The following is a 23,283-nucleotide window of genomic DNA, read 5'->3' as shown; positions in this document are numbered from 1 at the left end:
GCTGGTAAATTGTAGACTAGGCCTTAGCAAGGTTTTCATTTATCAAGATATCTTCGATTTCAGAGGTGCTTAGTCTGACAGGAGTGTTACCAAACTCTGCTCCATAAGCATGCCGCAGTTGTAGAAAACAAAAGAAAGGAGTATTAAGCTGGCCATACACTGCCCCGATTTGCCGCCATTTCGACAGCAGATTCGATCCCAGTGATCACTGGGATCGAATCTGCTGCCAATCGTTCGCGCTACACGCCAAATTTCGATCCAATTCGTCCGATCCCGTCGATCGCTCCGTGCGGAAAATTACCGTCGATCGCCCGCGGGTAGAGAGCGCGTCGCTAGCGGCGTTCGAGTGCCCGACGACCGACGCAATAGAGAGGCAATACATTACCTGCTCCGCCGGCGCGACTGCCCCCGGTCACCGCTGCTCTGTGTCCGCGCTGGTCTCCGGCATGCTTCAGTTCCTCCTGCCCGGCAGGAAGTTTAAACAGTAGAGTGCGCTCTACTGTTTAAACTTCCTGCCGGGCAGGAAGAAGTAAAGCATGCTGGACCTGGAGACCAGAGCGGAGAAGACAGCGGAGACCTGGGGACTAGAGTCGCGCCGGCAGAGCAGGTAATGTATGCGGGCGGGGGGAGCGGCGGCAGCACCACCACCACCACAACAGATTGTGAACGGTTTCAGGCTGAAATCGATTCACAATCTGTTTGCAGTAAAGGTGGCCATACGATCCCTCTCTGAACAGATTCGATCAGAGAGGGATCTATCTGTTGGTCGATGGCAAATTGACCAGTGTATGGCTACCTTTAGGTAATGAAAAGGGTTCTTCTAAGGAGTTAAACTAAGCTAGATTCCCAGATTGCACAATATGTTGTAGATGTGATACCTCTCTAGATATCCGGATTATGGGATCAGGTATAGTGTAAAAGTGGGCCAATTTTGGATTGTTCCATATGGGAGTGTGAGGAGACTTATGTACCAGATCCCAAGCCTTTATAACTATCCTCATGTTGTTAGTTAAAGTGAACCAGAGATGAAGTACCCTCATGTATTTTACTATAATATCAGTGAGAACATTAGAGAAAACACCTACCCTGCTCTCTGTTTCATTCTGCACTGCACAGCTTGCTTCTAATCAGCCCTGATAAAATCCCTGACTGAGCAGTCAGTCTGGCTTTGCTCAGGAATCTTTATAGCTGAGTCTGTGTTCTCTCATCTCTTTTCAAGTCCAAGCCTGCCCCCTGCTGGCTCTGCTCAGGAATCATTATAGCTGAGTCATTATAGCAAAGCCAGACTGAATGCTGTGCAGTGCAGAATGAAACAGAGATCAGGGTAGGTGTTTTCTCTAATGTTCCCACTGATCTATATGGTAAAATACATGAGGGTGCTTCATGTCTGGTTCCCTTTAACTACCAACATGAGGATAGTTATAAAGGTTTGGGATCTGGTACATAAGTGGAGTCGTCCACCTGAAAACACACTCCCGTATGCAAGGGATAGTGTGCTGTGACCCCTCTATACAGAATTTGCTTGAGAGCCTCAAATGAACCAAGGAGTGCAGCGTCTAATACAACTGCAGCATTTGTAGGATCTTGAGTTGGCCACCAATTAGCAGTTACTAGCTGGCTGGCTAAATAATATTTAAAGAAATCTAGAAAAGCCAAGCCTCCCTCCTCTGTCCATGGCCGTTGGAGTTTTTTTTAGCCTTATTTTGGAGTTTTTGTTATGCCAGATGAAGCTTGTGAGAATAGATGCAAGTTGCGTGTAGAACCTACGAGGAATCCATACTGGACAAGTTTGAAACATATACAGATACTTCAGTAGAAGTTTCATTTTAATTAAGTTTATTCTGCCTATAAGTGACAGGGGGAGACATTGCAAACGTATACGTTTTTGCTTTGTATGCTGCAATAGAGGTAATATATTATCAATGAAAAATTCATTGGTATTATTGGAAATCCAAACCCCTAGATATTTTTTTAGAGACTATTTCTATTGGGGAGTGAGGTATGGAGGTGGAATTTAGAAGAAGGACCTTAGACTTTGTCTGATTACCACAAGGCCTGTATACGGGGCAAACACTGGCGTAACAGTGGGCCCCCCCCCCCCCCGGGCCGTTTTGGGGGGCTGGAGGGGTCGTTGCATGAGGGGAAAGCCGTGGCCACAGTCAGTGGGGAGGGGGGACGTTCCCCCCCTCCCTCGCCTAGGGGCTCTCCCCTCTGCGCTCCTCTCCAGCTTAAATAAGTGTCCGTGGGCAGCTGCGAGCAGCGTCGGGCAGCAAACAGATACATACCTTCCGTGCGCTCCAGTCTGCGTTCCTCTTGCTAGCCTCTGACGCGACTTCCTGTTATACCAGAAGTCGCGTCAGAGGCTAGCGAGAGGAATGCAGGCTGGAGCGCACGGAAGGTATGTATCTGTTTGCTGCCCGCCGCTGCCCATGGGCACTTATTTAAGCTGAAGGGGAGCGCAGAGGGGAGAGCCCCGAGGTGAGGGGGGATGTCCCCTACCCGCCGACTCTGAAATTCTGCAGGGGGGCCCGGTGGGGACTAGTTATGCCCCTGGGGGCAAACAATTTAATTATCTCCAAAGCTCCCTGAAGGGAGGTCGCTGGGTTTGCTAGATATATGACCAAATCATCTGCATACAAGGATACCCTCTCCTCCAGCCCACCAACAGAGAAACCCTGTATGTCTTGGCATTGCCTCAAGGCTGTTGCTATTGGTTCCATAGCTATAGCAAAGAGGGCTGCAGAGAGAGGGCATCCTTGCCTAGTTCCTCTGAATAGCCCAATCTGCTCCGAGATCTGCGTACCAATTTTGATTTGTGAGGTAGGAACTTTATAAATTGCCTGAATCTATGATATGAGTTTCCCACCAAAACCGAGCTTTGTAAGGGTAGATCATAGGTAAGGCCATTCAACCGAGTCAAATACTCACTGTATATCCATAAAAGCTAATGCTTTCGGTGTGGTTATATTGCCTGATGACTGAATATGCGTGAAAATCCTTCTGAGGTTTATGTCTGTGGTTTTATGTGGCATAAAACCAGTTTGATCTGGGTTAATGATTTCTGTAATATATTTGTTTATTCTAGCTGTTATTATTTTGGAGAGAATTTTTAAATCAGTATTTAATAAGGAGATTGGCCTATAGGATTGGCAATCTAGTGGGTCTTTATCTGGTTTTATTATGAATATAACATGGGCCTGGTAGAAGGAGGATGGGAGCTCTCCATTGACTAAGCAATTATTTAGTATGTTTATAAGGTATGGGGCTAATAGCCGTGAAGAAGATGGTCAGAGTTGATGGGAAGATGGATGGAGCCAAATTCAGGGCATTCTTGGAAGAAAACCTCTTGGAGACTGCAAAAGACTTGAGACTGGGACGGAGGTTCACCTTCCAGCAGGACAATGACCCTAAACATAAAGCCAGGGCAACAATGGAATGGTTTAAAACAAAACACATCTATGTGTTAGAATGGCCCAGTCAAAGTCCAGATCTAAATCCAATCGAGACATACCATAAAAGACTGGCAGCTGTAATTGTAGCAAAAGATGGTTCTACAAAGTATTGACTCAGGGGGGGCTGAATAATTACGCACACCCCACTTTGCATTTTTTTTTTAAATGTTTGCAATCCTGTACGATTTCCGTTCCACTTCTCACGTGTACACCACTTTATATTGGTCTTTCACATGGAATTCTACTAAAACTAATTCATGTTTGTGGCAGTAATATGACAAAATGTGGAAAACTTCAAGGGGGCTGAATACTTTTAAAAACCACTGTATTTTTAACGTTTTACAATAACCAGGACAAGCGGGCAAATAAAATGTGTGGCTTTTATTTACAGTAGCGCGTTCTATTTTAAAACTATAATGGCTGAAAACTGAAAAATAATGTTTTTTCCCCTTATTATTCCCGTTAAAATGCATTATTAATAAAATAATTCTTAGCAAAATCTACCAACAAAGTATCACTAAAAGAAAGCCTAATTTGTAATGAAAAAAAACTCCAAGCTTTCCCACTGAGGCTTAAGGTAGCCATACACTGGTTGATTTGCCATCAGATTCGACCAACAGATAGATCCCTCTCTGATCGAATCTGATCAGAGAGGGATCGTATGGCCACCTTACTGCAAACAGATTGTGAACCGATTTCAGCCTGAAACCGTTCACAATCTGTTGTGGTGGTGCTGCCGCCGCTCCCCCCGCCCGCATACATTACCTGCTCCGCTGGTGCGACTCCAGGCCCCAGGTTTCCGCTGTCTTCTTCTCCGCTCTCCAGGTCCAGCATGCTTTACTTCTTCCTGCCCGGCAGGAAGTTTAAACAGTAGAGCGCCCTCTACTGTTTAAACTTCCTGCCGGGCAGGAGGAACTGAAGGATGCCGGAGACCAGCGCGGACACGGAGCAGCGGTGACCGGGGGTAGTCACGCCGACGGAGCAGGTAATGTATTGCCGCTCTATTGCGTCGGTCGTCGGGCATTCGAACGCCGCTAGCGACACGCTCCCTACCCGCGGGCGATCAACGGTAATTTTCCGCACGGAGCGATCGACGGGATCGGACGAAATGGATCGAAATTCGGCGTGCAGCGCGAACGATTGGCAGCAGATTCGATCCTAGTGATCGAATCTGCTGCCGAAACGGCGGCAAATCGGGCCAGTGTATGGCCAGCTTTAGCCTAGGCTGTTTATTATGCAGATCCCCCCCCCCCCAAAGCATTTTGGGAGAGCAGTAATTTTTTCTACTGGCTTTCAAACTCTCAGTAAACAAACATATCTGCCAGTACACTGCTACTGCCAATAGAGCGCGCCCTGGTGGCTGCTGCTCTGGCGCTTTGAGTCCGCAAGGAGAAAAGCGCAATATAAATGTTATTTGTCTTGTCTTGTCTTGTCCTAAACATGTTCCCGCCTGTGATACATCTCAGCATGTACATTGGGGCGAGGATAGATGTTACAATGAGCAAACACTGTCTAAATCATTTATAAATTAATATTGTAAAAACAAATAAGCAATTTTATTCATTACGCTATTTTCATTACTGTTCCTCTTTAAAGGACACCTAAGGTCAAAATAAACGAATGAAATAACCGATTGTATCTATCCTCCTTCTCCTAAAAATGACTTTTTACGATATTCCAGTTTTATTTTATGTTTAAATCTACGTTTTTAGTTTGAACTGTTTTATTGTTTTTGGTCCATGACACATTCGTTGAAGTATGCCAGAGCTAAAATTTATGAACTATTTAACCTTTTTATCACTTTTCTGCTCTCAGAAGCCATTTTCTGCTAGGAAAGTGTTTTATAGTTGGAATTTCTTATCAGTGAGGGTCACACTGCAATCACTTCCTGTCTGAGTCAGGACTGAGTCAGCCACTTACATACCTGATATTTAACGCTTTCAGGCAGAGAAAGTAAAAAAGGAACACAGCCTAGTTACTTGTGTGCTAGGCACTGTACATACACCTGTCTATCTCATCATGTCACATGTCACTTCGGGTATCCTTTAATTCCTCCAAGTGAAAATGCTTACGAGTATATATATATATATATATATATATATATATATATATATATATATATATATATATATCCATAAGGAACATGTGGCGCCAGCAGTTCTGTCCCTGTGATTTGTTGCTGGACTGGCTGTCTGTAATACTTGTCTATACAGTTACAGGTGACCATCAGGCAATGATTTGTAGTATCAGCTGACCAGGTCACCACAGGGGACATGCGACTTGGCAATGCTAGTGTTTCTGACAATTCCTTACTTGTCACAGGAGGCATCCAGTTTCCTCTCCCATTTGGTGTCGGAAGTATATTTGTTTACTCAGCCACTCCATTGTTTTGATTGATTGTGATTGATTGTGAGGGCCGGATCACAAGGCTGCTGGCGGCGTCTCGCTCTTGCGATTCTCGAAGCTTTTCTGCAAAGAACAGAGCAGCTTTTAGCATTGGTTCTCGGGAATTCACCATTGCGTGCCGTTTTGAGCGCCCTAGGGGGACACGGAAGCCAAAGACACAGCCAACCCTGGATGCTGCATGTAGTGTCCCGGACAAGGCCAGATGACGGGATCGAGCGCGGCGTTTATGCAAACGGCGGGAAAAGCCGGTACAGTCATTTAGAAAATGTTTACATTCATTTGAATGGACAGCACTTGAATGCCGAACACTGTAATCCACTGCGTCTGTGACTGTGTGACCAGCCCTTATACTGAATCATCTATAGGTGTACACATAAATATGGATGCCCGCAGGAAGCAGGATCTATCAGGCGAGAGTGCGGCCCCGAGTAACCTGCTGTTGCTATGGTATTGGAAGGGGGAGGGACGATGCAGCACACAACAAAGCAACTTCAAGCAGGAGGGGGAAGGGAGGGCTTTAAAGGACACCTGAAGTGGGCGAGATATGGACGCTGCCATATTTATTTCCGATAAACAATACCAGTTGCCTGGCAGCCCTGCTGATCTATTTGGCTGTAGTAGTGTCTGAATCACACTAGAAACATGCATGCGGCTAATCTTGTCAGATCTGACAATCATGTCAGAAATGCCTGCTGTGCTGCATGCTTGTTCAGGGTCTATGGCTAAAAGTATTACAGACAGAGGCTGAGCAGGACAGCCAGGCAGTGCAGTTTCTAGGCTAAAATGCACCCAGGGCGAGGGTGTAAAAATTGCGCCCCCCCCCCCCCCCCGAGCAAGGTACGGGTGCCCGCAGTATAGGTTAGCCAGGTCTAGTTGCACTTAGTATAGGTCCCCCCAGTATAGGTAGCCAGGCATAGGTGAGCCAGTATAGTTGCCCCCGCTATAGGTTAGCCAGGTAGGTGCCTCCAGTATAGGTAGCCAGTATAGTTGCCCCCAGTATAGGTTAGATAGGCAGGTGCCCCCAGTATAGGTTATTTAGGTAAGTGCCTGCAATATAGGTAACTAGTATAGTGGCCACCTGTATAGGCTAGCTAGGTAGGTGCCCCCAATACAGGTTAGATAAGTGCCCCCAGTATAGGTTAGATAGGTAGCTGCCCCCCAGTGTAGGTTAGATAGGTAGCTGCCCCCCAGTGTAGGTTAGATAGGTAGCTGCCCCCCAGTGTAGGTTAGATTATTTAGGTGCCCCCCAGTGTAGGTTAGATTAGGTAGGTGCCCCCCCCAGTATAGGTTAGATTAGGTAGGTGCCCCCCAGTGTATGTTAGATAGGTAGCTGCCCCCCAGTGTAGGTTAGATTAGGTAGGTGCCCCCAGGATAGGTTAGATAGCTAGCTGTCCTCTATAATGGAGGGGGGAGCCGGAGCCACGGGGAGGGCAGCCCGACCTCTCCCTCTCCTCTCCCGGGCCGCCCTCCGTGCTCCCCCTCAGATGCAGAGCGAGCAGCCGGGAAGCGCTGTTTACAACTGACCTCCCTGGCTCCAAGCGCTGCTCTCTCGCCATTGGTCTGTCTCCTCTCTCTGCATAGATGCGGATACACACGCTGCTTCCTGTTTAGCAGGAAGCAGCGTGTGTATCCGCATCTATGCAGAGAGAGGAGACAGACCAGCGGCGAGAGAACAGCGCTTGGAGCCAGGGAGGTCAGTTGTAAACAGCGCTTCCCGGCTGCATTACTCTGCATCTGAGGGGGAGCACGGAGGGCGGCCCGGGAGAGGAGAGGGAGGGAGAGGTCGGGCTGCCCTCCCCGCGGCTCCGGCTCCCCCCTCCATTATAGCGCCCCCCCTCCCAACAGCGCCCCGGGCGGCGGCACGCCCCGCACGGCGCTAAAAACAGGCCTGCAGCCAGGCAATCTGCATTGTTTCAACGGAAATGAATATGTCAGCCTCCATATCCCTCTCACTTAAAGAGGAACTTCAGCCTAAACAAACATACTGTCATTAAGTTACATTAGTTATGTTAATTAAAATAGGTAATATAATCTCTTACCCACCCTGTTATAAAAGAACAGGCAAATGTTTGTGATTTCATGATGGCAACCATCTTTTTGGTTGAAAGGAGGTGACAGGGAGCATGAGACACAGTTCCAACTGTCCTGTGTGCTGATCACACCTCCCAGTTGCTAGGCATCGTGAATAATAACATAGGAAATCCCATCATGCTTTGCACAGCATCAGGGGAAAAAAGCCCGGGCAGTTTTCTTTGATGGGTGGAGCTTAGCTAAAAATGATGCTTTGTTAAGAAAAACAAAGTTCTGATGCTGTGAAACTGTTGAAGAAACACCAAGCCTTTTCAATTCTGCTGAGTAGATTTTTAGTCCGGAGGTTCACTTTAAGGTTCACTTCAAGACTGGTGACTTTAGTATATTACTTGATAGCGATAAACTAGATTTGAAGGTGTTGGCAATGGCAGTGAGAAAGGTGGAGCATGGACACAGCTTGCACATTTGTTTCTCTAGCTGCCTATCTCCCCTGTATTCAGTTTAATGCAGAAGGTATGGACAGAGCTTGTGCCAGTCGCAATGCTGCTACAGCTTCCTGCATTCTTCACAGGAAGTGGAATTGTAAGACCCCACATTCTGAACAGGAAGCCAGCGAGAACAGGGACAGGAGTATAGCTGCAGGCAAGTATAGCTATAAAAAAAAAAATTATTTTGAAAATACAGTGCCAAAAGTATAAGGCCACATTTATACTGGCACTAAAAGTGTTCCATTTAGCGGAACAAAACAGAACAGATCCAAAAGGATCCTATGCAACGTAATAGGTGCAGGATCCAGTCACATCAGTCCATTCAAAACTGATCCATTCAATCGGTTCTGACAAACTTGCCTGTGAGAACAGACGCTGCTCGCTCTATTTGTCTTGGGAGATACTCACCTGCCACCGTCCATTCGGGTCTTCCGCTGCTCCTGCCGCTGTCCGTTTGGGTACCTGCTCATGCTCAGAAGAAACGCTGGTATACCAATCTCAGAGTCCTATCAGGCTCCCATTAATTTGCAACAGGCCAATGGGAGTCATCCCTCTCCAGGGCGGATTCTCATTGGATCACTGAGTAGTGTAGACTAATGACAGTCCACCCTGATGCTTCTGATGGGGCTCTGGGACCGGTATATACTAGCATTTAGAGCATGCAGGGACCCGACCGGACAGTGGCAGCAGTGGAGATAGAACGTGGTGAGTGGTATACTGAGCGGGTGGCGACAGAAACAGAACTGAAAACCAGATGAAAAACTGATGCCCAAGGTAACAAACTGATCCATTGAAACGGAAAACGGATCAGTTTTTACAGGATCAGTTTTTCATGCAATGCAGTGTGAATCCAGCAGTGGCTGGATGGTGTACTGGTTAAGGGCTCTGCCTCTGACACAGGAGACCAGGGTTCGAATCTCGGCTCCGCCTGTTCAGTAAGCCAGCGCCTATTCAGTAGGAGATCTTGGGCAAGTCTCCCTAACACTGCTACTGCCTATAGAGCGCGTCCTAGTGGCTGCAGCTCTGGCGCTTTGAGTCCGCCAGGAGAAAAGCGCGATATAAATGTTCTGTGTTTGTACTTGTAAATTACACAAAACAAGGTGTGTTTCCAGAATGTAAAGGGTTACTCAAGCAAATAAAATAAAAAATCAGTTTAACTCACCTGGGGCTTCTTGCAGCCCACTGGAGTCCTCCTGTGCCCACGGCGTTGTTTCCGAGACCCTCCGGCCAGCAGCAGCGACCCACTCAAAGCTGCTCACAGCCAGTTGGCAGCTAATGCGCATGCGTGGCCCGAGCCGCGCGCACTCTGATTGCACTCCCGCTGCTGGGAGCGCTCTGTGCATACGCAGTAGCAATTTTTGCAAGCAGTGCAAGCGCAGAACACTCCTGGCATTGGGAGCGTGGTGAGGAGGCGTGTGGCTGGCCAGCCTTGAGGGTGCACCGCTGCTCGTTAGAGGGTCTCAGAAGGACGGCGCGGGGATAGGATGATTCCAGGGGGCTGCAAGAGGCCTCAGGTAAGTTAAACTGATTTTATTTTTTTACACTTTAGATTTCCTTTAACAAGTTCAGTTTTGGGTTTAGTTAGGCTAGCTCCCCACTGGCCCGTTCAGGATTGGATCCGTTTCAAGTTTCAAACGGATCCGCTTTTCTAAACTTTTTTTTTTCTCCCCCCTGATTTTCCAGAAATGCATTTTTGTAGCATACGTTTCCAGTCAGTGGAAACGTATGCTCAGCTGTGGGGGGAGAGGGGGCGGCCATGCTGGAGGGGTATAGCAGGCAGGACGGGGGTGTCAGCAGGGACGTCCCCCCCCTTCCCTCACCTCGGTCCCCCGTCCCTGTTACCCCTCAAGCTACATGCCGCAAAACTTGTTACAATGTATAGTGGCGGCGAGCTGGGAGCATATCTTCTCTCCACTTCCTCCGCTCGCCGCGTCACTACTTGCAATGCCGCCCTCTATACTTCGAAGGGCGGCATTGCAGGTAGTGACGCGGCGAGCGGAGAAAGTAGGAGGAGAAGGTAAGCTCCCCGCTGCTATACATTTTAACAAGTTTTGTGGCATGGAGCTGGAGGGGTAGCAGGGACGGGGGACCCAGGTGAGGGAGGAGGGGGGACATCCCCGCTGACACCCTGTCCTGCCTGCTTTACCCCTCCAGCATGGCGGCCCCCTCTCCCTCCACAAGCTGTGACACAGAAACGTATCTGTTTCTGTGTCCAAATCTGCCTGTGTAGAGGGGGATCCGCTTTTCTATTGCCTGCCACTTCCCCTCCGTGTATCAGGATCTAGATCCGTTGCTTGAAAATACAACAGATCCGGACCGTTCAGGTTTTAAAAACGGGTCCCAAGTGAAGACAGCTGCTATCTAAAACACTGGTATCCGTGGCTCCGGTTTTGATCCGGCCTGAAAAACGGATACGTTAAACGTACCTAGTGTGGACCTAGCTAGTCCTTGAAAGTAAATACTTTAAATCTTCAGTGGCGATTACACTGAAATGCTGTGGCGGGATCCTTCCTTAGGGCGGCCGTGCCTAGCTGCCCCATTTCTCTTGCTAGAGACACGTTCACAAGACCCACCTTTCCTCAGACTCCCAGCATGAAAGTGAAGCCCATCTGGGCCACAAAGAGCCAGGATTAGCAAAGGGGAAGAAACAAGATGTCAGATGCTTGACAGGCGCTAAGCAAAAAATAGTAGACAGAGGAATGATTTCACGGGCAGAGGAGTTTATGAAAGAATCGCAGAAATTGTGCAATGTAGGCTCGGTCCCCTGACGTCCTTCATCTGCTGGAGCCGGCGACAGATAAAACGCTGCTGTTAGGCTGCCGCATGAACCAGTATTCCAATTTTACCCGCAGAAAGCAATTCTTTTCTCTCGGTTTCATCCCGGCTTGTTTGAAGGGATTTTCGGGACTGCAGATAATCCTGACTTTGAACAGGCGCTGCTGTGCTGGGAGTACAGTGCGTGCCTTCACTCTGCTGCCATGGGGGAGCGACAGGGAGAAAATGCCACCAGCTTATCTCTGCAGAGCAGCAATGCTAGGGATGGCGGGAGGCTAAAGGGGGGGGGACTGATGTTCGGTGACACCGGCCAACGCTGGGATCAGGAAGAGGGAAGATAAGACATGACGCACAGGCTACCTACTGCACAGATGTACACAGAGATATAGAGATGGATGAACGGATATTAGTTTGGATTTAGAGCGCCAGCATCTTCAGTGGTGCTGTACAATTATTATTGATTTATGTATAACAAAAAAAGTTCTATAGCTCTTTTTTCTCAGACTCGAAAGCCCTTGCGAGGCAGCCACTAGGGGGCGCTCTCTAGGCAGTAGCAGTGTTAGGCCAGAGCTGCAGCCACTAGGGGGCGCTCTCTAGGCAGTAGCAGTGTTAGGCCAGAGCTGCAGCCACTAGGGGTGCACTCAGTAGGCAGTAGCAGTGTTAGGCCAGAGCTGCAGCCACTAGGGGTGCACTCAGTAGGCAGTAGCAGTGTTAGGTCAGAGCTGCAGCCACTAGGGGGCTGAGGCTCTCTATAGGCTGTAGCAGTGTTAGGCCAGAGCTGCAGCCACTAGGGGGTGCACTCAGTAGGCAGTAGCAGTGTTAGGTCAGAGCTGCAGCCACTAGGGAGTGCTCTATAGGCAGTAGCAGTGTTAGGTCAGAGCTGCAGCCACTAGGGGGCACTCTATAGGCAGTAGCAGTGATAGGCCAGAGCTGCAGCCACTAGGGGGCACTCTATAGGCAGTAGCAGTATTAGGCCAGAGCTGCAGCCACTAGGGGGCGCTCTATAGGTAGTAGCAGTGTTAGGCCAGAGCTGCAGCCACTAGGGGGTGCTCTATAGGCAGTAGCAGTGTTAGGCCAGAGCTGCAGCCACTAGGGGGTGCACTCAGTAGGCAGTAGCAGTGTTAGGTCAGAGCTGCAGCCACTAGGGAGTGCTCTATAAGCTTTAGCAGTGTTAGGTCAGAGCTGCAGCCACTAGGGGGCACTCTATAGGCAGTAGCAGTGATAGGCCAGAGCTGCAGCCACTAGGGGGCGCTCTATAGGCAGTAGCAGTGTTAGGCCGGAGCTGCAGCCACTAGGGGGCACTCTATAGGCAGTAGCAGTATTAGGCCAGAGCTGCAGCCACTAGGGGGCGCTCTATAGGTAGTAGCAGTGTTAGGCCAGAGCTGCAGCCACTAGGGGGTGCTTTATAGGCAGTAGCAGTGTTAGACCAGAGCTGCAGCCACTAGGGGGCGCTCTATAAGCAGTAGCAGTGTTAGGTCAGAGCTGCAGCCACTAGGGGGCGCTCTATAGGCAGTAGCAGTGTTAGGCCAGAGCTGCAGCCACTAGGGGCGCTCTATAAGCAGTAGCAGTGTTAGGCCAGAGCTGCAGCCACTAGGGGGCGCTCTATAGGCAGTAGCAGTGTTAGGTCAGAGCTGCAGCCACTAGGGGGCGCTCTATAGGCAGTAGCAGTGTTAGGCCAGAGCTGCAGCCACTAGGGGTGCACTCAGTAGGCAGTAGCAGTGTTAGGCCAGAGCTGCAGCCAGTTGGACATGCTCTATAGGCAGTAGCAGTGTTAGGCCAGAGCTGCAGCCACTAGGAGGTGCTCTATAGGCAGTAGCAGTGTTAGGCCGGAGCTGCAGCCACTAGGGGGTGCTCTATAGGCAGTAGCAGTGTTAGGCCGGAGCTGCAGCCACTAGGGGGTGCTCTGTAGGCAGTAGCAGTGTTAGGCCAGAGCTGCAGCCACTAGGGGGCGCTCTATAGGCAGTAGCAGTGTTAGGCCAGAGCTGCAGCCACTAGGGGGCGCTCTATAGGCAGTAGCAGTGTTAGGCCAGAGCTGCAGCCACTAGAATGCGCTCTATAGGCAGTAGCAGTGTTAGGCCGGAGCTGCAGCCACTAGGGGGTGCTCTATAGGCAGTAGCAGTGTTAGGCCGGAGCTACAGCCACTAAGGGGCTCTCTATAGGCCGTAGCAGTGTTAGGCCAGAGCTGCAACCACTAGGGGTGCACTCAGTAGGCAGTAGCAGTGTTAGGGAGTCTTGCCCATGGACTCCTTACTGAATAGGTGCAGCTTACTGAATAGCAAGAGACAGAATTCCAACCCTGGTCGCCTGTATCAGAGGCAGAGCCCTTAACCAGTACACTATCCAGCTGTAAAGCACCAACATAGTCTGTGGTGCTTTACAGAGTAAGAAAAAAACGTGGGGTACGTAGGAATACAGACTATGGTATACGCAAAATATAGACACTGGTACATAATATAGAATTGGTAGAAGTAGTAATTACAGTGAGAAATGCAACATGATGAATAAAATGTATAGAAAATTCCAAGACACAAAAGAGTGAGAGAGCTCTGACCTTGCCAGCTAAGCTTACAATCTAAAGGAATAGAGAGGAAATAAGAGGAGGGGTAGTATGCAATATTTATACCTAGAGGCAGTGTGGTTTTAGGTTATTTAGTAAGGAGTAAAACTTGGTCAGAGGGTGAAGGGGGAATGGCCTTTGTTAGAGCGTATGCTTTTCAGGAAAAAAGTAAATTTTGAGGGAGAGTGACAGGTGTTTTGGAAGGAGATTTCAAAAGAGGAGTGAGGCATGTGAGAAACCCTGAATGTGAGGAGGTGATTCTAGAGGATGACAGAAGAGGGTCGTGTGCAGATCTGAGACTTGGGTTGGTATCTGGAAACTAGTGAGGGGATGTATAGGGATTGTGGACAGTGTATAATACACAATACACAATAGGCACAGCAACAAGGCAATGGGTTACAGATAAATGACAGTTGAACAAGTCAGTGATGCCTAATACATGAAGGTGGAAAATATGTAACCACCTTACACAGCAGTAATAACATGTAAGCCCTTACATCATCTCCTGCTTGGACTACTGCAACACCCTCCTATCAGGCCTTCCTCAGAACTGCATCGCCTCCCTACAATCTATCATGAACGCGGCAGCCAGACGAATCTACTCATCTCACCGCCCTGTCTCCACGACTCCCCTATGGAAATCCCTTCACTGGCTTCCAATCTGCTTCAGAATCAGCTTGAAGATCCCATGTCTGGCCTACAAATCTATACACAAGTCCTGCCCAACCTACATCTCTGACCCGGTCAGCAGATATACACCTGGCCACCCACTTCACTCCTCTAATGACTTTCTACTAACCATCCCATGCATCTCTCACTCCCATTCACGACCCCACCGACGCGTCGCGATCATTACGGGTGGCCAGCGGGGATACCCAGGTGAGTAAAAACAGATTATGTTCATTGCCTTGGAAGTCCTATAAAAGCAGGTAAGGGGTATCTGTGAACAATGTGGTAGTATGTTTAGTGGTCGTTGGCTGGTTAAAGCGGGGCAAACTAAAAAACTGATCATGCCTTACAAAATAATTAACATTACACTTTAAGATGAAGTATAACCATAAATGTAACATGGTGATTCACTGGACGGTGCTTGTACACTGAAAAGGAATGAAGAAGACCTGTCCCTCTGCTGGAAGGAGGGAAAGTATAATGCTTTGCATTACTACAGGAGCGCTGTGTATGAATAAACATTACTTTTTCCATTGAAAAATGGTTTGTCCTTCTGAGAAGGTAAGAAATGACACTTCTCGGGCAATCAAAAGTTAAAATCACTATTATGTTTCTTGTTGATAAATGATCCTTCTCCAGTTTACCTGACTCTTATTTGGTACACACAAAATTTGGTACACAAAAAGGAAGTTGCAGGGCATGCTGGGTTGTCCTTTTTTGCTTCTCTACTTCCCCTCAGACTTAACTAATGCAGACTGATTGGCTGAAGCCTCTTTCCCTCCCACACCTCTGTTCCTCTCTGATTGGCCAATATTTCTCATGCTGGGACAATGCACTTTCTATAGTGGAGGGTGGGCAATGCATCCACAATCAGGCAGAGGAGAGTAAGGGAGGAAATTACATCAGGATTGGCTTCAAAATAGCCACAGTTAAAATGGGAAATGCTAAGAAGGATTTTCTCTTTTTTTACTGTAGAAAAATCACTAAAATCAAAACGTGGACAGTGCAATACATGTGTTATGTAAGTAGAGCAAGAATTTATCTACTTATACATGTGTTTTTTTATGAGATAGTATGGCTGACAGCTCCTCTTTAAAGAGAATCTGTATTGTTAAAATCGCACAAAAGTAAACATACCAATGCGTTAGGGGACATCTCCTATTCCCCTCTGTCACAATTTTGCCGCTCCTCGCCGCATTAAAAGTGGTTAAAAACAGTTTTAAAAAGTTTGTTTATAAACAAACAAAATGGCCACCAAAACAGGAAGTAGGTTGATGTACAGTATGTCCACACATAGAAAATACATCCATACACAAGCAGGCTGTATACAGCCTTCCTTTTTAATCTCAAGAGATCATGTGTGTGTTTCTTTCCCCCTGTTCTCATGCACTGTAGTTTCAGGCTGCTTGTTTCTTCCTGCAAACAGCTTTGCCCTTGTCTGTAATTCTTCAGTATGTGAAAGCCCAGCCAGCTCAGAGGACGATTTATCCAGCTTGTAAAAGATAAGAGAGAAGAGAGAAGCTGCCCTAATCTAAATAATACACAGGCAGTGTGCATAGAGGGGCCTGGAAGGGGGAGTTCATAGCAGAACCACAACACTGAAGAACTTGGCAGCCTTCCAGACACAGGCTGACAAGTCTGAGAGATAAGTTGATTTATTACAGAGATGGTGATAGTAGAATGTGCTGCAGTAAGCCAGAACACATTAGAATAGCTTTTGGAACTTGTAGGATGATAAAAAACAGGATGCAATTTTTGTTACGGAGTCTCTTTAAGGATCGAAACTTTTTCAATTAGCTGCATGCTTTTGTGTTATTCAGGCACTACTGCAGCCAAAGAGACCAGGCAACTGGTATTGGAATGGAAATGCTAGCCTCCACATCCCTCTCACTTCAGGTGTCCTTTAAATATAGTAACATGTTCCTCCACACGTACCACCATTGCCACATGGCAAAGCCACCACCACCTGCTGCTACAAGAATGAGCGTCCTGCGTTTCGGAGGCAGGCAGCGCCATTTATACGCAGCGTCTCCTCCATAAGGTGCTGCAATATATGTACATTTTCAGTAACACAGCCGGTATATCTGTTATCACATACGGCAGTGGGGGGGCATATAATGTATTCTTCTGAGAATTCAGGGCCCCAGATAAGCTGCCGGTGACGTCAGGCCTGCTGCGGCTACCGACCCGTTTCCTTACTCCATACAAAGATTTCTGCTGGAGGCTGGAGTCATTTCTCGTGTAATTAATTTTACTGGAGCGTTTCCGCTCGTTAGCAGAAATTCTGCAGGAAATCTCCGGGATTTTAGTGAGGTTAGTCACCCCTGGAAAATGAATCTTTCACATCTTAATTCTCTCCAGTTTGCAGAGCGGCAGTTTAGCGGGGATAATTTGCTGCTCTTTGTCGGGCTGGAGACGGAAAGTGTCAGTCCAAACAATACTCTGCAGAAAGGAGACTTACGGGCCAGAAAATAAAAGCCGACTTCAGCTAAAGTCACACATGAAGAACTGTCAGCTCTTTTCCATTAGCCTTATCTGATACTGGCACTTCTGCCACAAACCAGGCGAGAAGACAATCTTCAGTGCTGGAGCCTCATCAGAAACTTCCTTCACTGGACACTATAGGGCTTGATTCACTAAGACTAATAGCACGCCTTATCAAAGTTAACACGTCTTAGCATAGATAGCAAGCCTTATCAGAGTAGCATAGCGAGCGCTACGAACCCGCAGTGGGCTAGGGCAGGACGAGCGGAGCTCAAGCCTGTGTCTAACCGTAACCTTCCCTTACCCAGCATCTAACACTAATCTACCCTTTTCTTGTCTTTAAGTTAACTCTTCAATCCTTAAAATAACTCCAGAGTTAAAGACAGGCTGTTTATTAACTGTGTGTGAAAATAACTACAGAGGAGGTAAATTAACTACAGAGGAGGTAAATTAAAGTGAATGGGAACTGCATTTTTTAAAAAATGAAGCAAATACTTACCTAAGGAGAGGGAAGGCTCTGGGTTGTATAGAGTATTCCGTCTCCTCTCTCGGTGCTCTCTATCCTGTGCTGGCTCCCCCCCCATTTCAATCCCCCGTCGAAAGGGTATTTGGAAGTCTTCTGGAGCCGCGTCCTCCTGAAGACGTGCGGCTCCATACTGCACAGACGTGAGCGTGCAAGAGAGCGTGCTTGTGCAGGTGCAGTACAGGGCCGCCCTTCTTCAGGAGCACTCAGGCTCCCTGAAGACTTCTGAAGCCTCCTTCGGCCGGGTAAAGCAGTATTTGACTAATTTAGTCAAATACTGCTACCGGGCGAGCCAGCACTGGAACGGGGGGACCAGGAGAGGAGTCGGAAGCCTCTATAGGACCCAGAGCCTTCCCTCTCCTTGGGTAAGTATCTGTCTCATTTTTTTAAATGCGGTTCCCATTCACTTTAACTACAGAGGAGGTAAATTAACTACAGAGGAGGTAACTTAAGGAATGAAGAGATAAGATAACTCTCTTACTGTGTGGAGGTACGTTTTCTCTTGCCTTATTATCTCCAGCATGATCTTAGTGAATTGAGGCCATAGTGTTTAAATTAGCAATATATTAAAGAGTGAGAAAAGCACAAAAAACAAAACTGTGCGAGAGACAAAAAACATATCACTCTGATTATATGACCAATTTCATCCGTCACGCACACCACCTACATCACCACATATATACCTCATTCGTCCCCCACAACTTCCCCCCCAGGAAACTCTGTCATACTTATGTCCTCTCCTCCCTCTCCCTCCCCAACCACAGGCAGTTAACAGAATCAACCAGTACTCCCCTCCCAAATCCGTTTCATAACACTCCATCTTGTAGCATCAGACCTTTCAACTGCATTGTCTTCACCCACCCCGACCCTGTTATTGAGAAACGTTGTAATGTCACCTTTCCATTCTCCAAGGGAAAAACGTTCCAGATTTTTCATTTCTTAATAATAAGCTTCCTAGCTAGACTTACCCCTAAATCTACCAGTAGCTTTTGTTCAAGGCCTCCTTCCACTTCTCCCATATCTTGAATCACAAAAATTGCCCAAATTGCATCGAAGGCCACCATAGTGGTCAGTTAATAGGAGCAAAATTCTTCCACCTTTTTCCAAAAGCCCTCCACCACAGGGCAAGTCCACAACATGTGCAGGAAAGTGCCTGAGTCCTGTTTGCATTTCCAACAAGTGTCATCATCAGCTAAGCCATATCTGGTCATGCGAACTGATGACAAATACCATTTGGATATTAATTTATATTGGGGAAGCTGAATGTAGGTATCCGGGATACTCCAGATTTTTTTTGAAAATTATAGCCCATAATTCCCCATTCAACCTACCCTTACCCAGCACATAACACTAACCTACCCTTATCCAGCATCTAATACTAACCTACCCTTACCCAGCATATATTACTAACCTACCCTTACCCAGCATGTATTACTAACCTACCCTTACCCAGCATCTATTACTAACCTACCCTTACCCAGCATATATTACTAACCTACCTTACCCAGCATATATTACTAACCTAGCCTAACCCCACCCAGTGTTTAACACTAACCTACCTTACCCAACATCTAACACTAACTTACCCTTACCCAGCATCTAATACTAACCTACCCTTACCCAGCATCTACTGCTAACCTACCCTTACCCAGAATCTAACACTAACCTTCACTTACCCAGCATCTAATACTAACCTACCCTTACCCAGCATATATTACTAACCTACCCTTACCCAGCATATATTACTAACCTACCCTTACCCAGCATCTAACACTAACCTACCCTTACCCAGCATCTAATACTAACCTACCCTTACCCAGCATCTACTACTAACCTACCCTTACCCAACATCTAACACTAACCTACCTTACCCAACATCTAACACTAACCTACCCTTACCCAGCATCTACTACTAACCTACCCTTACCCAGCATCTACTACTAACCTACCCTTACCCAACATCTAACACTAACCTACCCTTATCCAACAACTAATACCAGGGGCGTTACAAGCCCCAAAGATCAGTGGCAAATGCCCCGGATATATTATGGGCCCATATGTCCCCAGGCAGAATCAGCTGTATGGCGGGCATGCTGGGAGCTGTGGTGCAGCAATTAGGGGTATACTGGTTGCTGTAGTGCCTCTATGTGGGCACACTGGGTGCTGTCGTGCCATACTGCACACTGTAATGCCTTTATGAGGGCATGCAGGGAGCTGTGGTTCTTCTATGGGGCATGCTGGGAGTTGTGGTGCCTGAATAAGAGGTTCATGGGAGCATGGGAGGTCCAATAGAAGGTCAGGGGATGCTATGGGGGACTGCCAGATAACCTGGCAGCAGGCCAGCCTCGGATTGTCTCACCGTTACTGAAAACTTGCTGCCTGCCCTGACCTCGGATTGTCTCACTGTTACTGAACCTTGCTGCCTGCCCTGACCTCGGATTGTCTCATGGTTACTGAACCTTGCTGCCTGCCCTGACCTGGGATTGTCTCATGGTTACTGAACCTTGCTGCTTGCCCTGACCTCAGATTGTCTCACCGTTACTGAACCTTGCTGCCTGCCCTGACCTCGGATTGTCTCACCGTTACTGAACCTTGCTGCCTGCCCTGACCTCGGATTGTCTCACCGTTACTGAACCTTGCTGCCTGCCCTGACCTCGGATTGTCTCACCGTTACTGAACCTTGCTGCCTGCCCTGACCTTGGATTGTCTCACCGTTACTGAACCTTGCTGCCTGCCCTGACCTCGGATTGCCTCTTGGTTACTGAACCTTGTTGCCTGCCCTGACCTCGGATTGCCTCATGGTTATTGAACCTTGCTGCCTGCCCTGACCTCGGATTGTCTTAATGTTACGGAACCTTGCTGCCTCAGCTACCTTAGCTTGGACTACGGATCACATCCTCCGCATTGGGGTGTCACCTGTTCTCCTGACCACGTTTAGGGGACTCTGGAGTGCAATCTGGTGGGCACTAGGCCGCTACAAGTCCATCGTCCCTTGCGGGGCACTCTGGAGAACACCCGTGGTCACTTAGATTCTGCACTCTAAGGGTTTCTCTCACCTCAATGGAAGGGTCAACAGAGCACTACCATAACAGAAGGAATCAGCCATTATGGACGTCTCTGGAGGAACGTCTCCCATCGATCAGCTGTGTCAACAGATTGCAAACGTAACGATTTCAGTTCAAAAGATCGAACAAGGTTATCAGCAGTTTCAGGCTCAGGTACAAGAAATTGTAGTTGCTCCATCACCGGCTCCAGCTCCGATCTCTGGTGTCACCATTACCACCCCTGCTCCTGAACCCAGGTTACCTTTCCCGGATCGCTTCCCTGGGGAAAGAAGCAAGTTTCGACTTTTTAAAAGTGCCTGCCAGTTGTACTTCTCACTACAGCCTAGAACATATGCTTCTGAAGCTTCTCAAGTCAGAGCAGTAATTTCTCTCTTACAAGGTGAACCTCAGGCATGGGCTCTTCGAATGAGGGAACAGGGTCATGATGCAGTCCAGACCGTTACAGGCCTTTTTGACACACTAGCAGAGTTATATAATGACCCAGGTCGGCAGCTTCTGCTGAAGTGGCACTTCAATCTCTACATCAGGGTAGACGCCCGGTAGAGGAGTATGTCACAGATTTAAGACATTGGAAGGACGATACGCAATGGAATGATGCAGCTCTTAGCCGGTTAGTGAGCCTTAATACCTATTGGGCGCAAACCACAGATTTAGGTGGTTTGCGCCCAAACATCGCGCACAGCACCGTGCACTATTACCGGCCCACCACGCTGCACGCACTGTGCACGCAGCTGTGCGCGATGTAGCTTTGCGCGGCTGTTAGTGCACGCAAAGCTACTTTTGGGGCACTAAGTGGCTTTTCACTCCGGGCCCTTGATCTTCTTCAAAGAAAATTCTGATGGCCGGAAATGTCTAAAGATTGTAAACAGTTTGTAGCGTCCTGTATGATTTATGCCAGATCCAAGACACCAAGAGTCCGCCCTTGGGGACTACTTTCTCCGCTCTCTATACCCTCCATCCCCTGGGATATGATCTCTTTGGACTTCATTGTTGAACTCCCTCCTTCTCAAGGATTTACCACAATTTTATTCATAGTGGATAGATTTTCCAAAAATGGCACACTTCATCCCCTTGAAGAAGATTCGTTATGTAGCCCTTACTACTCTTTTTGCAAGAAGTGTTGTTAAACTGCACAGATTGGCTTCTGACATTGTCTCTGATAGGGGTGTGCAATTTACATCTAAATTCTGGAAGGAACTTTGCTCATTATTGGGAATCAAAGTTTCACTGTCATCAGGTTATCATCCTGAATCTAATGGGCAGACAGAGAGAGTTAACCAAGTCCTGCAACAATATCTCCGGTGTTTTTCTTCTGTTGCTCAGGATGATTGGGCATTGCTGTTGCCAATGGCGGAATTCTCGTTTAATAATACCATACATTCATCCACTGGTCAAACGCCATTTTTTTTTAATTAATTATGGATTTCATCCTACCTGTATTCCAGGAGTTATTGGAGAATCATCAGTTCCTGAAGTACAAGATCATGTGTCCAAGATAAACAAGAATTTTGAAGTAATTCAAGAACTTTTGCAGCAGAGTCAACAAACAATGAAATTGCAGGCTGACAAGAGAAGGAGGAAGAGTCCGAAGTTTGTTTTAGGAGATATGGTTTGGTTGGCTACAACTAATCTTAAATTACGCTGTCCTTCTAAAGGGGCCCATACACTAGTCGATTTCAGCCATAATTTGATTGATTCTATAGAATCGATCGATCAATCAGAAATCGATTCTTTCAAATCTATTGATCGATTTATGGCCGATTGCGATCGATTTGGATGGATTTGATCTATCTGACAGAATGGAAGATCTAGGTCGATCTGCTGCTGGTAGCAGATCCATGGCCCATAGAGTTGCATTAGATCTAATGGTCCAATAATGCATTTAGATAGATTTCCAAATGATTTCATGAAATCTATTGGAAATCTGTTCCTAGTGTGTGGCACACATCAGATAGATTCCTGTCAGATTCGACTTGACAGACATCTGACAGAAATCTATCTGATGGTCGAATCTGCTGCAAATCTGTAAGTTTATGGCCACCTTAAGAAGTTGGGTCCTAAATACATTGGTTCTTTTCCAATTGAGAAGAAAAAGAGAAAAAGATCCATCCAGTCTTCCATGTTTTGTTCCTCAAAAGATTTATTCCGGATTCTTCTGGTAGAACATCTGCCAATCCTCCACAACCCATTCTGGTAGACGGTACAGAGGAGTTTGAGGTGGTCTTGCAGTACCTGGTCAAGTGGAAGGGGTTTGGAGTGGAGGAGAATTCATGGGAAGCGGCTCAGAATGTCCACTCTCCCAGGTTGGTCAGAATCTTTCACAGAAACTTTCCTGAATAGCCAAAACCTGAGGTCATTCGGAGACTGCCCTTAAGGGGGGGGGCAATGTCTGGGTCCTCTGACGGGCTTACCGCTTGCTGAGGGTTCAGGGGACAGAGTTGCTGGTTGCCAGACAGCCAGGCTTCCGTTGTGCATGGCGGGTTTGTGCTTCCAGGTTGGTCCTCTGACGGGTGCGCCGTCACTGATGGTGGATTGACGTCTGCCGATGGGGGCATATGCGGAATTGTGTATCGCGGCGCGGGAGACTGTGTACGCGAGTACACATGCACTGCGCGCAATTCAAATGAGACGCCAGCCCACCTCCAGTATTTAAGGCGTCTGCTCACAGCACTCTGTGCTGCTTCCTCTGTCAGCTAATGTGTGTGTTAGCCGCCTGAAGCTAGCTTTTCCTCGATTATCTTTGATTCCTGTTACCGACCCGGCTTGTCATTGACCTCCCATGATCTGCTCTCCCTGGTTTGACCCTTTGCTTGTTTCTGGACCTCCCTGATCG

At 47.7% G+C, this 23,283-nt stretch overlaps 1 long non-coding RNA gene across 3 annotated transcripts in view; it reads right to left on the bottom strand.

The window, feature by feature from the left end:
• LOC137541491 (uncharacterized) overlaps positions 1–23,283 on the bottom strand; it is a 224,988-nt gene that overhangs the window by 139,115 nt on the left and 62,590 nt on the right. Inside the window, exon 4 of one of the 3 annotated variants that reach the window (XR_011025178.1) lies at positions 5,766–5,921. The exons of the other annotated variants lie outside the window; for them this stretch is intronic. This is a non-coding gene — a long non-coding RNA (uncharacterized lncRNA). The remainder of the gene's footprint in view (positions 1–5,765; positions 5,922–23,283) is intronic. 3 annotated transcript variants of the gene reach the window in all.

The sequence above is a fragment of the Hyperolius riggenbachi genome, chromosome 12 (genome assembly GCF_040937935.1).
Source record: "Hyperolius riggenbachi isolate aHypRig1 chromosome 12, aHypRig1.pri, whole genome shotgun sequence".
NCBI classification, from domain to species: Eukaryota; Metazoa; Chordata; class Amphibia; order Anura; family Hyperoliidae; genus Hyperolius; species Hyperolius riggenbachi.
The sequence above is the reverse complement of the archived record's forward strand: the minus strand, read 5'-3'. Positions and strand labels throughout refer to the sequence as shown.